Source organism: Schistocerca serialis, unplaced genomic scaffold, assembly GCF_023864345.2.
Source record: "Schistocerca serialis cubense isolate TAMUIC-IGC-003099 unplaced genomic scaffold, iqSchSeri2.2 HiC_scaffold_1400, whole genome shotgun sequence".
NCBI lineage: Eukaryota > Metazoa > Arthropoda > Insecta > Orthoptera > Acrididae > Schistocerca > Schistocerca serialis.
Window position 1 is genome coordinate 5,458,985 of NW_026047626.1, and position 17,334 is coordinate 5,476,318.

At 41.6% G+C, this 17,334-nt stretch overlaps 1 protein-coding gene across 1 annotated transcript in view; it reads right to left on the bottom strand.

Moving 5' to 3' along the window:
- The window catches only part of LOC126442674 (phosphatidylinositol phosphatase PTPRQ-like), a 402,005-nt gene that overhangs the window by 346,798 nt on the left and 37,873 nt on the right, over nt 1-17,334 (bottom strand). The window contains exon 2 of the mRNA XM_050090726.1: nt 7,121-7,153. The gene's annotated coding sequence lies outside the window, so the exon portion shown is untranslated. The remainder of the gene's footprint in view (nt 1-7,120; nt 7,154-17,334) is intronic.

The following is a 17,334-nucleotide window of genomic DNA, read 5'->3' on the forward strand; positions in this document are numbered from 1 at the left end:
ATCACAATTATAGTAATGATGAAGAGTAGGCTGAAGTTTAAGACATTAGTCAGGAAGAATCAATACGCAAAAACGTGGAATACGGAAGTACTATGGAATGACGAGATATGGTTGAAGCTTTCTAATGCTATAGATTCAGCAATAAGAAATTGATGAATAGACAGTGCAGTTGAAGAGGAATGGACATCTCTAAAAGCGGCCATCACAGAAGTTGGGAAAGGAAACATAGGTACAAAGAAGGTAACTGCAAAGAAACCGCGAGTAACAGAATAAATACTACAATTGATGGATGAAAGAAGGAAAAATGTGAAGACATCGAAAAAGAAATGATTGTCGCAAAAACAGACTTAGCATACAGGAAAGTCAAAACAAGCTTAGGTGACATTAAAAGCAAGTGTGATAACATTAAGAGTACAGTGGGAATTCCACTGTTAAAAGCAGAGGAGAGAGCGTATTGGTGGAAAGAATACACTGAAAGATTCTGTGAGGGAGAAAATTTATCTGATGTGATAGAAAAAGAACCAGGAATCGATATAGAAGAGATAGGGGATCGAGTATTAGAATGAGAATATAACAGAACTTTGGAGATCAAATACGGCAGAAGGGATACACAACATTGCATCAGAATTCCTAAAATCTTTGGAGGAAGTGGCAAGAAAATTACTATTCACGTTGGTGTGTAGAATGTATGATCTGGCGACATACCATCTGACTTTCGGAAAAGCATCATCCACACAATTCCAAAGACGGCAAGAGCTGACATGTGCGAGAGTTTCTGCACAATTAGCTTAACAGCTCATGCATACAAGTTGCTTACAGGAATAATATACAAAAGAATGGAAAAGAAAACTGAGGATGCGCTAGGTGACGAGCAGTTTGGCTTTAGGAAAGGTACAGGCACGAGAGAGGCAGTTCTAACGTTACGGTTAATAATGGAAGCAAGACTAAAGAAAAATCAAGACGCGTTCATAGGATTTGTCGACCTGTAAAAAGCGTTCGACAATGTAAAATGGTGCAAGATGTTCGAAACAATAGGGAGAGAAAGATCATATACAATATGTACAACAGCCAAGATGGAATAATAAGAGTGGATGACCAAAAAAAATTGTTCGTATTAAAAAGAGTGTAAGAGAAGGATGTAGTCTTTTGCCTCTACTGTTCAATCTGTACAGCGAGGAAGCAATGATGGAAATAAAAGAAAGGTTAAGGAATTGAATTAAAATTCAACGTTAAAGAATAACAATGATACGATTCGTTGATGACATTGCTATGCTGAGTGTAAGTGAAGAAGAATTTCATGATCTGCTGAACGGAATGAACAATCTAATGAGTACAGAGTATAGATTGAGAGAAAATCGAAGAAAGATGAAGGTAATGAGATATAGTATAAATGGGCAAAGCTAGAAACTTAACATTAGGATTGATGGCCACGACGTAGATGAAGTTAAGGTATTCTGCTACCTAGGCAGAAAAAGAGCCAATGACGGACAGAGCAAGGAGGACATAAATAGCGGACAAGCAGTGGCACAAAGGGCATTCCTGGCCAAGAGATATCTACTAATATCAAATATCGGCCTTAATTTGTGGAAGAAATTTCTGAGAATGTACGTCTTGAGTTCAGCATTGAATGGTAGTGAAACTTGGACTGTGGGGTCAGCGTGACGGATTGCCGTCCTATGGGCCCGGGTTTGATTTCCAGCTGGGTCGGGGATTTTCTCTGCTCAGGGACTGAGTGTTGTGTTGTCTGTATCATCATTTCATCCCCATCCGGCGAGCAGGTCGCCAAATGCGGCGTCAAATGTAGTAAGACCTGCACCAACGTGGCCGTACCTGCCCTGTAAAGGGGCCTCCCGGCCAATTTCGCCAAAAGCTCATTTCATTTCCATGTGGGAAAACCGGAAAAGAAGAGAATCAAAGCATTTGAGATGTGGTGCTACAGAGGAATGTTGAAAATTAGGTGGACTGATAAGGTAAGGAATGAGGAGGTTCTGTGCAGAATCAGAGAGGAAAGGAATATGTCGAAATCTTTCATAAGGAGAAGGGACAGTATGATAGGACATGTGTTGACATGAGGAAATGACTTCCATGGTACTAGAGGGAGCTGTAGAGGGCAAAAACTACAGGAAGACAGAGATTGCAGTACATCCAGAAAATAATTGAAGATGTAAGTTGCAAGTGTTACTCTGAGATGAAGAGGTTAGCACAGGAGACGAATTAGTGGCGAGCCGCATCAAACCAGTCAGAAGAAGAGAGTGGGTAAGATATGCCGTATGAGGTCCCAGATAGTAACTATGACATTTATGATACAGAAAAACTCTATCTGTCAGTAATGATGACGCGGAGTAAGTTGAGCAACATTTTATTGGGACAGCTACTCGATATCTTCATGTGACCGCTAATAACCAGTAATTGATAATGTCAACACTATAACGCTCCTTTATCAGTCATGCCTGGAAGTCCAACATGGACGAGAAAGTGACTCCCAGTGGGATGAGTGTTGTGTGTCCACAGCTCCTCACTGGGAACTGAGGAGTGGCTTTCCACACAAGGGATGCGTAGCCAGTGATGCTGTCATGTATCACTATGGCCGGGAGCTGAACCAAATTGGTAGCTAACACATGGGCTGCAGAAGAGATTACAGTGACAGTGTGATGAAGAATCAATGTAGAGGGCCAAAGCAAATCGCAGCACCAGCGACCATGCACGTTGATTTCAGGTAGGGGGCTCTGAATACCCTATCTTCATTCATCTGGAAGCTACTCTCTCATGGATGTACGACTTCGTCTTGGCATCCATAAGGAGTGCGCAAACGTATAGATAACGGCCATTGCCACGTACCAGTAGTGCGTAGAAGCAATTGCCTCAAAGAGTCGAGCTATTGCCAGGAAGATATATTTACACAATGCTGATATCCTGACAGACCCGATATTAATTGATCAATCGGGAAAGTCGAAATTTTACTAATTTTGTTTAACATATTCATCTAATGTGATGCATTTCATGACTATCTGACATTGTTGAATTCTTCCCATAGAGTAGCAACGTAATGAAAATGCACGACTATGTAATAAAAATACAGTCGGAGTACGTCCATATGATTACAGGACTTGACGACTGATGTTACCAAGCAGTTGCAACATTAATTTCATATCGGAATCTGAAGGAATATTGTTGTTGTTGTCTTCAGACCAGAGACTGGTTTGATACCGCTCTCCATGCTACCCTATCCTGTCCAAGCTTCTTCATGTCCCAGTACCCACTGCAACCTACATCCTTCTGAATCTGTTTAGTCTATTCATCTCTTGGTCTCCCTCTACGATTTTTACCCTCCACGCTGCCCTCCAATGCTAAATTTGTGATCCCTTAATGCCTCAGAACATGTCCTACTATAGGTCCTTTCTTTTTGTCAAGTTGCGCCACAAACTCCTGTTCTCCCCAATTCTATTCAATACCTCCTCATTAGTTATGTGATCTACTCATCTGATCTGCAGCATTCTTCCGCAGCACCACATTTCGAAACCTTCTATTCTCTTCTTGTCTAAATTATTTATCGCCCATGTTTCACTCCCGTACACTCCATACAAATACTTTCAGAAACGACTTCCTGACACTTAAATCTATACTCGATATTGACAAATTTCTCTTCTTCAGAAAGGCTTTCCTTGCCATTGCCAGTCTACATTTTACATCCTCTTTACTTCGAACATCATCAGTTATTTTGCTCCCCTAATAGCAAACCTCATTTACAGCTTTAAGTGTCTCATTTCCTAATCTGATTCCCTTAGCATCACCCGATTTTATTCGACTACATTCCATTATCGTTGTTTTGCTTTTGTTGATGTTCATCTTATATCAACCTTTCAAGACACTGTCCATTCCGTTCAACTGCTCTTCCACGTCCTTTGCTGTCCCTGACAGAACTACAATGTCGTCGCCAAACCTCAAAGATTTTGTTTCTTCTCCATGGATTTTAATTCCTACCCCAAATTTTTCTTTTGTTCCCTTTACTGCTTGTTCACTATACAGATTGAATAACATTGGGGATAGGCAACAACCCTTTCTCACTCCCTTCCCAACCCCTGCTTCCCTTTCATGCCCCTCCAGTCTTATAACTGCCATTTGGTTTCAGTAGAAATTGTAAATAGCCTTTCGTTTCCTGTATTTTACCCCTGCCACGTTCAGAATATGAAAGAGAGTATTCCAGTCAACATTGTCAAAAGCTTTCTCTAAGTCTACAAATGCTAGAAACGTAGGTCTGCCGTTCCTTAATCTATCTTGTAAGATAACTCTTAGGATTAGTATTGCCTCACGTGTTCCAACTGATCATCCTTGATGTCGGCTTCTACCAGTTTTTCCAATCGTCTTTAAAGAATTCGTGTTGGTATTTTGCAGCTGTGACTTATTACACTGATAGTTCGGTAATTTTCACATCTGTCAACACCTGCTTTTTTTGGGATTGGCATTATTATATTCTTCTTGAAGTCCGAGGGTATTTTACCTGTATCATACATGTTGCTCACCAGATGGTAGAGTTTCGTCAGGGCTGGCTCTCTCAGGGCTATCAGTAGTTCTACTCGCGGGGCCTTGTTTCGACAGGTCTTTCAGTGCTCTGTCGAATTCTTCACGCAATATCACATCTCCCATTTCATCTTCATCTACATTCTCTTCCACTTCCATAATATTGTCCTCAAGTACATCGCCTTGTATAGATCCTCTGTATACTCCTTCTACCTTTATGCTTTCCCCTCTTTGCTTAGAACTGGGTTTCCATCTGAGCTTTTGATATTCATATAAGTGTTTCTCTTTTCTCCAAAGGTCTCTTTAATTTACCTGTAGGTAGTATCCATCTTACCACTAGTGAAATTTCCTCTACGTCCTTACATTTGTCCTCTAGCCATCCTCGCTTAGCCATTTTGCACTTCCTGTCGATCTCATTTTTGACACCTTTGTTTTCCTTTTTTCCTGCACCATTTACTGCATTTTTATATTTTCTCATTTCATCAATTACATTCAATATATCATCTGTTACCTATGGATTTCTACTAGCCCTCGTCTTTTTACCTACCTGATCCTCTGCTGCCTTCACTATTTCATCTTATTCTGCTGTATTTCTTTCCGCCATTCTTGTCAATGGATCCCTAATGATCTCTCTGTAACACTCTACACCCTATGGTTCTGTCAGTTCATTCAGGTCCCATCTCCTTAAATTTCCACCTTCTTGCAGTTTATTCAGTTTTAATCTACAGTTCATCATCAATAGATTTTGGTCAAAGTGCACATCCGCCCCTGAAAATGTCTTACAGTTTAGAACCTGTTTCCTAAAAGTCTCTCTTAGCATTATATAATGTATCTGAAACCTTCCAGTATCTCCAGGCCTCTTCCAGGTATACAACCTTCTTTCATGATCCTTGAACCAAGTGTTAGCTATGATTAAGCTACGTCCTGTGCAAAATTTAACGAGGTTGCTTCCTCTTTCATTCCGTACCCCCATTTCATATTCACCTACTACGTTTCCCTCTGGTCCTTCTCCAACTGTCGAATTCCAGTCATCCATGACTATTAAATTTTCGTCTCCCTTTACTATCTCAATAATTTCCTTTATCTCGTCATACATTTCATCAATTTCTTCATCATCTGCAGAGCTAGTTGGCATATAAACTTGTACTACTGTAGTAGGCATGGGCTTTGTGTCTATCTTGGCCACTATAATGCGTTCACTATGCTGTTTGTAGTAGCTTACCCGCAACCCTATTTTTTTATTCATTATTAAACCTACTCTTGTGTTACCCCTAATTCATTTTGTATTTACAACCGTGTATTCTTCTGACCAGAAATCTTGTTCCTCTTGCCACCGAACTTCACTAAGTCCCACTATATCAAACTTTGATCTATCCATTTCCCTTTTTAAATTTTCTAACCTACCTGCCCGATTAAGGGAACTGACATTCCACACTCCGATCTGTAGAACGTTAGTTTTCATTCCTTTGATAACGACGTCCTCCTGAGCATTCCCCGCCCAGAGATCCTAATGAAGGACTATTCTATCTCCGGAATATTTTACCCAAGAGGACGCCATCATCATTTAACCATACAGTCAAGCTGCATGCTATTGGGAAAAATTACGGCTGTAGTTTCCCCTTGCTTTCAGCTGTTCGCAATACCAGCACAGCATGACCTTTTTGGTTAGTGTTACAAGGCCAGATCAGTCAATCATCCAGATCGTTGCCCCTGAAACTATTGAAGAGGCTGCTGCCGCTCTTCAGGGACCACACGTTTGTCTGGCCTCTCAACAGATACCCCTCCATTGTCGTTGCACCTACGGTATGGCTATCTGTATCTCTGAGGCACGCAGCCTCCCCACCAATGGCTAGGTCCATGGTTCATTAGGGGGCTTGAAGGAATATTCTTGAAGGAATATTAAAATATAATTTCTGTGGTATAGTATGAGAACAAGGTTGGTTGGTTGGTTGCTTGGGGAAGGAGATCAGACAGCGTGGTCATCGGTCTCATCGGATTAGGGAAGGAAGGGGAAGGAAGTCGGCCGTACCCTTTCAGAGGAACCATCCCGGCATTTGCCTGGAGTGATTTAGGGAAATCACGGAAAACCTAAATCAGGATGGCCGGACGTGGGATTGAACCGTCGTCCTCCCGAACGAGTCCAGTGTGCTAACCACTGCGCCACCTCGCTCGGTGAGAACAAGGAGGTGGGACAAAAACTATTTAAGCACAAAGGAAAGAGAAATCACAACTAAAAAATAAATAATTTTTCAGTTATTTTGTTCCTCATGCTCCTATTGTGAATAATAAATATCAGTAGCCTACTGAATCATACCAAACAGATCCTACAAAAAACAGTATTAAAGACTGTAAAATTGAGGCATTATGACACTGTAATTGGCAGAGAAGGATTATGAGCCTTACATTTTGCTTTACACCTCATAGAACAAGCAAAAGTAAGTCATATGTGATTTGTAATCCATCTATTAAATCTAAGACTACTTTCCGTCATGTATGGTACCTTCTGTTTATTGCAACTCTAAATAATGTCATTAAATACCGAACTCATTTTTAAAATAATGAATGATAGTCTTGTTATATGTATTCAACCGAAACTACTCACCTAGAGGCCCTTGGGCACCAGCTGCAAGGCGTTCTGGAAAGAAAAGAAAACTTAAATTTATTAACTTGTATGTAAAGGAACTTACTTCAAGATACAGACCGTGTTTCATAAGGAATTAAGGCGTATATTGATAATTCCGCATCTGCTTGTTAAAAATGTTGTACAATCATTTTACTTTCATTGACTGCAATAATATAATAAACTTTATTTGTGTTTTCATCACATTCTAGCCCATTAAGTATCACATTCATCGTCACTTTGCGGACCTGAGTGGCATACACTGGCAGTTTCCATACACAACGGTCAACTTAAAATATCATAGCAAATAACTTTTTTAGACCTTTGATCACTTTTTAAATTAAAATTACTTGATACTACATGGTAACATAGCTTTCAGATGAAGGAAGCAAGCCTTAATGAGGCGAAATATGATTCACGAAACTGGATTACAAACATGACAAGATCATATGTTGTCTATGTTGCACTGTGACTTGGAAACTGCTGTTGTTTATAATACTAAAAATAAATTAAAACAACTATCTCCACCAGTCATTTTTATTTTCTCACATGACGCATTTTGATGGATTACATCTTCATCTTCAGGTGGGAAAGGTTTGTTTACTAAATGTAGCCATCTGTTTGTTTTGAACTTCATTTTGCAAATGGCACAGCATAAAGAACCAATAGGGTTGTTGAAAATATACATTTTCATCAATAAGTGGCACACACGCGAAAGAACACATAAATGATGAAGATGTGTATTTATGAGGACTATGAGGGTCCGTTCTGCTGCAACATCTCCGAAATGAAGTTTGAAACAAACAGCTAGCTACATCCAACAAATAAAATGGAGTGAAGACCACTGATCCAACTAGCTCATGGAAAGCATCGTGGGTGAAACTGAAAGTGAGCAGTTTGAGGGTTTACGTATTGAATCATAAAAGTCGAAATTGCCGAGCATAACACGCGTAAATAACATATCTTTGATGGTATCAACCTACGTGAGGTCATAGTCATAACAGACGAATTATGCCTCAGTTTCCTATGGGAAAATAAACAAATAATTATAAGAAGACATTCCATCCTCTTTATTGTACTGCTGTCTTCTGTAGCCTGTTGTCACATTTCCTCATTACATGTCACATTGTAAGGTATGCTTATATTAATGTTGAAGTTTGTATCTGGCTTTGATTACTGCTTGGACTTTTTACTACCAATTGATTCATTCATTTGGTCCTGGTGAATTAATAGGAAGTTGGAAGCACAGTCAACCTAAAAAGAATGATTATCAAATGTTTCAAGGTAGATTACGCTAGCCGGCTGTGGCGGCCGTGCGGTTCTAGGCGCAACAGTCCGGAACTACGCGACCGCTACGGTCGCAGGTTCGAATTCTGCCTCGGGCATGGATGTATGTGATGTCCTTAGGTTAGTTAGGTTTAAGTAGTTCTAAGTTCTAGGGGATTGATGACCTCAGATGCTAAGTCCCATACTGCTTAGGGCCATTTTTGAAGATTAGGCTAAAGCCTTCACACACAACAGTGGTTCAAAAACTCAGATGCAAAAGGAATTTTCTCAGGGATCAAAACAAAATGATTCTTTTATGTTTCGGCAAAAAGCAGGAAATTACTTTTTAAAGTTCATTACTATAATCACTATTTCGTAATACTGTAATACAGCACTAGCATTATCACGTGACATGGTGTGGTGGAAGTTAAAGATTGTGCAACCGAATGTGGGAAGAACTTCTTACTCACACTGTTCACCCACGAGGCTACGACACTAAAATTTAGACACAAAATCATACACTATTGACCATTAAAAATGCTACACCACGAATATGACGTGCTACAGACACGAAATTTAACCGACAGGAAGAAGACGCTGTGATATGCAAACGATTAGCTTTTCAGAGCATTCACACAAGGTTGGCGCCGGTGGCGACACCTACAACGCGCTGACATGAGGGAAGTTTCCAACCGATTTCTCATACACAAACAGCAATTGACCCGCGTTGCCTGGTGAAACGTTGTTGTAATGATTCGTGTAAGGAGGAGATATGCGGACCATCACGTTTCCGACTTTGATAAAGGTCGGATTGTAGCCTACCGCGATTGCGATTTATCCTATCGCGACATTGCTGCTCGCGTTCATCGAGATCCAGTGACCGTTAGCAGAATATGGAATCGGTGGGTTCAGGAGGGTAATACGGAACGCCGTGCTGGATCCCAACGGCCACGTATCACTTGCAGTCGAGATGACAGGCATCTTATCCGCATCGGCTGTAACGGCGGGAACGTTTGCAAGACAACAACCATCTGCACGAACAGTTCGACGACGTTTCAGGCAGCATGGAGTATCAGCTCGGAGACCGTGGCTGCGGTTACCTTTGACGCTGCATCACAGACAGGAGCGCCTGAGATAGTGTACTCGACGACGAACCTGGGTGCACGAATGGAAAAACGTAATTTTTTCGGATGAATCCAGGTCCTGTGTACAGCATCACGATGGTCGCATCCGTGTTTGGTGAAATCGCTGTGAACGCACATTGGAAGCGTATATTCGTCATCGCCAGACTGGCGTATCACCCGGCGTGATGGTATGGGGTGCCATTGGTTACACGTCTCGGTCACCTCTTGTTGGCATTGACGGCACTTTGAACAGTGGACACACATTTCAGATGTGTTACAACCCGTGGCTCTACCCTTCATTCGATCCCGGCGAAACCCCACATTTCAGCAGGATAATGCACGACCGCATATTGCAGGTCCTGTACGGGCCTTTTTGGATACGGAAACTGTTCGACTGCCGACCTGGCCAGCACATTCTCTCACCAATTTGAAACGTCTGGTCAATGGTGGCCGAGCAACTGGCTCGTCACAATACGCCAGTCACTACTCTTGAACTGTGGTATCGTGTTGAAGCAGCATGGGCAGCTGTACCTGTACACGTCATCCAAGCTCTGTTTGACTCAATGCCCAGGCATATCAAGGCCGTTATTACTGCCAGAGGTGGTTGTTCTGGGCACTGATTTCTCTTGGATCTATGCACCCAAATTGCGTGAAAATGTAATCATATGTCAGTTCTGGTGTAATATATTGGTCCAATTAATAACCAGTTGTTGTTGTTGTTGTGGTCTTCAGTCCTGAGACTGGTTTGATGCAGCTCTCCATGCTACTCTATCCTGTGCAAGCTTTTTCATCTCCCAGTACCTACTGCAGCCTACATCCTTCTGAATCTGCTTAGTGTATTCATCTCTTGGTCTCCCTCTACGATTTTTACCCTCCACGCTGCCCTCCAATACTAAATTGGTGATCCCTTGATGCCTCAGAACATGTCCTACCAACCGATCCCTTCTTCTGGTCAAGTTGTGCCACAAACTTCTCTTCTCCCCAATCCTATTCAATACTTCCTCATTAGTTATGTGATCTACCCATCTAATCTTCAGCATTCTTCTGTAGCACCACATTTCGAAAGCTTCTATTCTCTTCTTGTCCAAACTATTTATCGTCCATGTTTCACTTCCATACATGGCTACACTCCATACGAATACTTTCTGAAATGACTTCCTGACACTTAAATCAATACTGGATGTTAACAAATTTCTCTTCTTCAGAAACGCTTTCCTTGCCATTGCCAGCCTACATTTTATATCCTCTCTACTTCGACCATCATCAGTTATTTTGCTCCCCAAATAGCAAAACTCCTTTACTACTTTAAGTGCCTCATTTCCTAATCAAATTCCCTCAGCATCACCTGACTTAATTAGACTACATTCCATTATCCTTGTTTTGCTTTTGTTGATGTACATCTTAAATCCTCCTTTCAAGACACTGTTAATTCCATTCAACTGCTCTTCCAAGTCCTTTGCTGTCTCTGACAGAATTACAATGTCATCGGCGAACCTCAAAGTTTTTATTTCTTCTCCATGAATTTTAATACCTACTCCGAATTTTTCTTTTGTTTCCTTTACTGCTTGCTCAATATACAGATTGAACAACATCGGGGAGAGGCTACAACCCTGTCTTACTCCCTTCCCAACCACTGCTTCCCTTTCATGTCCCTCGACTCTTGTAACTGCCATCTGGTTTCTGTACAAATTGTAAATAGCCTTTCGCTCCTTGTATTTTACCCCTGCCACCTTTAGAATTTGAAAGAGAGTATTCCAGTCAACATTGTCAAAAGCTTTCTCTAAGTCTACAAATGCTAGAAACGTAGGTTTGCCTTTCCTTAATCGTTCTTCTAAGATAAGTCGTAAGGTCAGTATTGCATCACGTGTTCCAGTGTTTCTACGGAATCCAAACTGATCTTCCCCAAGGTTGGCTTCTACTAGTTTTTCCATTCGTCTGTAAAGAATTCGTGTTAGTATTTTGCAGCTCTGACTTATTAAGCTGATAGTTCGGTAATTTTCACATCTGTCAACACCTGCTTTCTTTGGGATTGGAATTATTATATTCTTCTTGAAGTCTGAGGGTATTTCGCCTGTTTCATACATCTTGCTCACCAGATGGTAGAGTTTTGTCAGGACTGGCTCTCCCACGGCCGTCAGTAGTTCCAATGGAATATTGTCTACTCCGGGGGCCTTCTTTCGACTCAGGTCTTTCAGTGCTCTGTCAAACTCTTCACGCAGTATCATATCCCCCATTTCATCTTCATCTACATCCTCTTCCATTTCCATAATATTGTCCTCAAGTACATCGCCCTTGTATAGGCCCTCTATATACTCCTTCCACCTTTCTGCTTTCCCTTCTTTGCTTAGAACTGGGTTTCCATTTGAGCTCTTGATATTCATACAAGTCGTTCTCTTATCTCCAAAGGTCTCTTTAATTTTCCTGTAGGCGGTATCTATCTTACCCTAGTGAGATAGGCCTCTACATCCTTACATTTGTCCTCTAGCCATCCCTGCTTAGCCATTTTGCACTTCCTGTCGATCTCATTTTTGAGACGTTTGTATTTCTTTTTGCCTGTTTCACTTACTGCATTTTTATATTTTCTCCTTTCATCAATTAAATTCAATATTTCTTCTGTTACCCGAGGATTTCTACTAGCCCTCGTCTTTTTCCCTACTTGATCCTCTGCTGCCTTCACTACTTCATCCCTCAAAGCTACCCATTCTTCTTCTACTGTATTTATTTCCCTGTCAATTGCTCCCTTATGCTCTCCCTGAATCTCTGTACAACCTCTGGTTCTTTTAGTTTATCCAGGTCCCATCTCCTTAAATTCCCACCTTTTAGCAGTTTCTTCAGTTTTAATCTACAGGTCATAACCAATAGATTGTGGTCAGAGTCCACATCTGCCCCTGGAAATGTCTTACAATTTAAAACCTGGTTCCTAAATCTCTGTCTTACCATTATATAATCTATCTGATACCTTTTAGTATCTCCAGGGTTCTTCCATGTATACAACCTTCTTTCATGATTCTTAAACCAAGTGTTAGTTATGATTATGTTGTGCTCTGTGCAAAATTCGACCAGGCGGCTTCCTCTTTCATTTCTGTCCCCCAATCCATATTCACCTACTATGTTTCCTTCTCTCCCTTTTCCTACACTCGAATTCCAGTCACCCATGACTATTAAATTTTCGTCTCCCTTCACAATCTGAATAATTTCTTTTATTTCATCATACATTTCTTCAATTTCTTCGTCATCTGCAGAGCTAGTTGGCATATAAACTTGTACTACTGTAGTAGGCGTGGGCTTCGTATCTATCTTGGCCACAATAGTGCGTTCACTATGCTGTTTGTAGTAGCTTACCCGCATTCCTATTTTCCTATTCATTATTAAACCTACTCCTGCATTACCCCTATTTGATTTTGTGTTTATAACCCTGTAGTCACCTGACCAGAAGTCTTGTTCCTCCTGCCACCGAACTTCACTAATTCCCACTATATCTAACTTCAACCTATCCATTTCCCTTTTTAAATTTTCTAACCTACCTGCCCGATTAAGGGATCTGACATTCCCCTCTCCGATCCGTAGAACGCCAGTTTTCTTTCTCCTGATAACGACATCCTACTGAGTAGTCTCCGCCCGGAGATCCGAATGGGGGACTATTTTACCTCCGGAATATTTTACCCAAGAGGACGCCATCATCATGTAATCATACAGTAAAGCTGCATGCCCTCGGGAAAAATTACGGCTGTAGTTTCCTCTTGCTTTCAGCCGTTCGCAGTACCAGCACAGCAAGGCCGTTTTGGTTATTGTTACAAGGCCAGATCAGTCAATCATCCAGAATGTTGGCCTTGCAACTACTGAAAAGGCTGCTGCCCCTCTTCAGGAACCACACGTTTGTCTGGCCTCTCAATAGATACCCCTCCGTTGTGGTTGCACCTACGGTACGGCTATCTGTATCACTGAGGCACGCAAGCCTCCCCACCAACGGCAAGGTCCATGGTTCTTTTTGGTGTAGCAATTGTAATGGCCAGTAGTGTATATGCTCAAATATTTCATGTAAATTCCATGTCTGAGGTGTAGTTATTTCCCAAAATTGACCATAAATTACTTCATTATTTAGTTCGCAACAGATAAATGAACTATTTTGTACTAGAACACAATTTAACAATGTAATGGCTACTAAAATTTCAAATAGCCTACATGCTATTACTATTATTACTATACATGCCAGTGGTCAGATAGAAAACCTGAAGTTTTCTAATTTCTGCCAGTGCAGAAGTAATGATTACAACATTTAAGTGATTTGCAAACAGTAAGAGCAGTGCGGACATTTTAAATCGGTTGTCCCTGAACCAAGTGTCACAAGGGAGGGGGTTGGTGCGGAGGGGGCGTGTTTTGTAACAATGTGTACACCCTCACGGTGGAAAAAAAATGGTTCAAATGGCTCTGAGCACTATGGGACTTAACATCTATGGTCATCAGTCCCCTAGAACTTAGAACTACTTAAACCTAACTAACCTAAGGACAGCACACAACACACAGTCATCACGAGGCAGAGAAAATCCCTGACCCCGTCGGGAATCGAATCCTGAAATCCGGGCGTGGGAAGCGAGAACGCTACCGCACGACCACGAGCTGCGGACTCACGGTGGAAAACCAGCTTTCTTTTGTGAGGAGGAGCTACAGGAGTCACATGCGATGAACTGTTGATTGTTTCATGACATTACAAAATAAATGACTGTTAGAAATAAGCAGTATCAAATGTGTTTATGACTCGTGTAATTATTAAAAAATACACAAAACATGATTTATCTTTCTTTAAAAATAAAAGTGTTTAACGAAAATTCTTTCACATTCTAAAGTGTAGGTAGAGGGCTACCAGGAAATATCTGAATTCACTGAAGAATAATGCCGGCAGAAACGGTTGAAATCATTGATCTCTATTGGGTCATGAATACTGTCCGTATTTTCATACTCAGACTTAATACACGCACCAAAGATGTTTTCCATCACCTCGGTCCCGAGAGTTAGCGAAGCTGTACAGAAAATAGGAATAGAGATCAACATAAACGTAATTTCCGCCCTTTTTACTACTCATGAGATGTACACATTGCATGTCACACCACCATACAGCGAGACCTTCAGAGGTCGTCGTCCAGATTGTTGTACCACTAATACCCAGTAGCACGCCCCCTTGCATTGGTGCATGCCTGTATTTGACGTTCCAAAGTTCCCACAAGCTCATCAAGGCACTGTTGGTCCAGATTATCCGGCTCCTCAACGGCGATTCGGCGTAGACCCCACAGAGTGGTCTTGGTTGCAAGGATGGACCTCGCATGGACGTCGGGAGTGAAGTTGCGCATCATGCAACCTGTTACACACAGTTTGAGTCGTAACACGACGTTCTGTGGCTGCACGAAAAGCATTATTCAACATGGTGGCGTTACTGTCAGGGTTCCTCCGATGCATAATCCATACGTAGCGGTCATCCACTGCAGTAGTAGCTCTTTGGCGGCCTGAGCGAGGTATGTCATCGACAGTTCCTGTCTCTCTGTATCTCCTCCATGCCCGAACAACATCACCTTGGTTCACTCCGAGACGCCTGGACACTTCAGAGCCCTTCCTGGCATAAAGTAAGAACGCGGACGCGATCCATCCGCGGTATTGACCGTCTAGGCACGGTTGAACTACAGACAACACGAGCCGTGTGCCTCCTTCCTGGAGCAATGACTGGAACTGAACGGCTGTCAGACCCCCTCCGTCTAACACGAGATCCTCATGGGTGGTTGTTTACATCTTCTGTCGAGTTTAGTGACATCTCTGAACAGTCAAAGGGGCTGTGTCTGTGTTACAATAACCACAGTCAACGTCTATCTTCAGGAGTTCTGGGTACCGGAGTGACGCAGAAATTTTTTGATGTGTGTATTTTGGGTACAGGATATATATACATTTCTTTCCATTTTACCTTCCTTGATCAGCTTTTACCTCTCACTGTTTCCATACGAGCCTCCGTTAATTACACAGCTCTACAAAATAAAATTTTTTTTTCGTTGCCAGGGAAGTTTGAACGAAAATGGGATATTGTTATGATACTCATTCCGAGTATATTTGTACTTTTTCCAAATTGGTTCCGGTTTTTGAGATATAGGTTATTTGTGGAAATGAGAGTTTCATGTGGATAATATCGACTGCAGGGTCCATATATGGTGTAATGTATTTGCTACCTGTTTTTTAATTAGTGATATTGTACTATGTTTATTAAACAATTGTGCTCAGGGAGTGCATCTGTGTGGTTGAGGATTACATCATGCAAACATCACACTGTCAGCATGTGTTCAGTCCTGTTGTGCGGTGCATGTGTTGAAGATATTGAGGGTTGTGCAGATTTGAATTCGGCGGTACTCGACATTCATTTGTTGGCCGAGGTAATCCCCGCAACAGCCGATAGGTAGCGTTCAGTGTAAACAATAAAAATGGCGATGGTCGAAAGTCACACACATGTGCAGTGCAGTTTCAAGGAGATAGAACCTTTTCATCGTGACGTAGCAAATAAGAGGTGAGTATTCATTTCACACAAAACAATTAATGATGTGGGTTAGATGTGATTGACATGCAAATACAAGAAAGTTCTGCATAATATGCAGTATTTGTGCAATTTTGTTTTAGGAAAACATGAGTTCTTCACGGCATCTTTGCGTGAACCATCCAGATGAGTTCTGCTACATTTGTGGTGAATATGTTCTTCAAAAGAACAGGAAGAATATCACTCCTTTTGTGAAGGAAGCGTATCTGGCATATTTCGGAATTAAACTTGGAGATCAAGACAAGGCGTGGGCACCCCATAAAGTTTGTAAATGCTGTGTGAAGTGCTTACGGCAGTGGACAAAACGAAAAAGGAAAAGCTTAAACTTTGGAGTGCCTATGGTATGGCGAGAGCAGAAGAACCATACAGATGATTGCTATTTTTGTATTGTTAATGTGAAAGGTTTTAATAGGTTCACAAAACGAAAGTGGGAATATCCCGATTTGGAGTCAGCAAGAAGACCGGTGGTGCACAGCAACGATGTTCCTGTACCAACCTTCACAACATTACCCACGCTAACATCATCAGATGACGATGTGCACGGCGAGGAATGTACAAGTAGTGGTTCGGAATACGAAGGACGTGAGACACAACCCCAGCAGTTCGACCAGAAGGAGCTCAGTGACTTGATACGAGAACTCAATCTTTCAAAGCAAGCATCAGAACTCTTAGCATCCAGGCTTAAGGAAAAGAACTGTCTTCATCCAAGTGTTAAAATAACAGCTTACCGGACGAGAGAAGAAAACCTTCTTCCATACTTCAACCAAGAAGAGGTTATAGTGTATTGCAGCAATATACCTGGACTTTTACATGAATTGGGGCTGCCGGAATATAGACCAGAGGACTGGCGTCTCTTCATAGACAGTTCCACTAGAAGTTTAAAATGTGTTCTCCTACACAATGGCAATCGTTACGCATCTATTCCAATTGCCCACTCAACAAAACTTTGTGAAGCATATGCTAACATCAAGATGGTTCTGCAGAAAATTCAGTATATGCAGCACCAGTGGTTGATTTGTGTTGATTTGAAAATGGTGAACTTCTTGCTTGGACAACAAAGTGGATACACAAAGCACCCATGTTTTATCTGCATGTGGGATAGTAGGGCAAAGCACGAACATTGGCAGCAGAAAACATGGACTCCAAGGGAACATGTGGCTGTTGGTGAAGCAAACATCATTAATGAACCTCTGGTTAGTAGGGACAAGATTGTTCTTCCACCATTACATATTAAGTTAGGA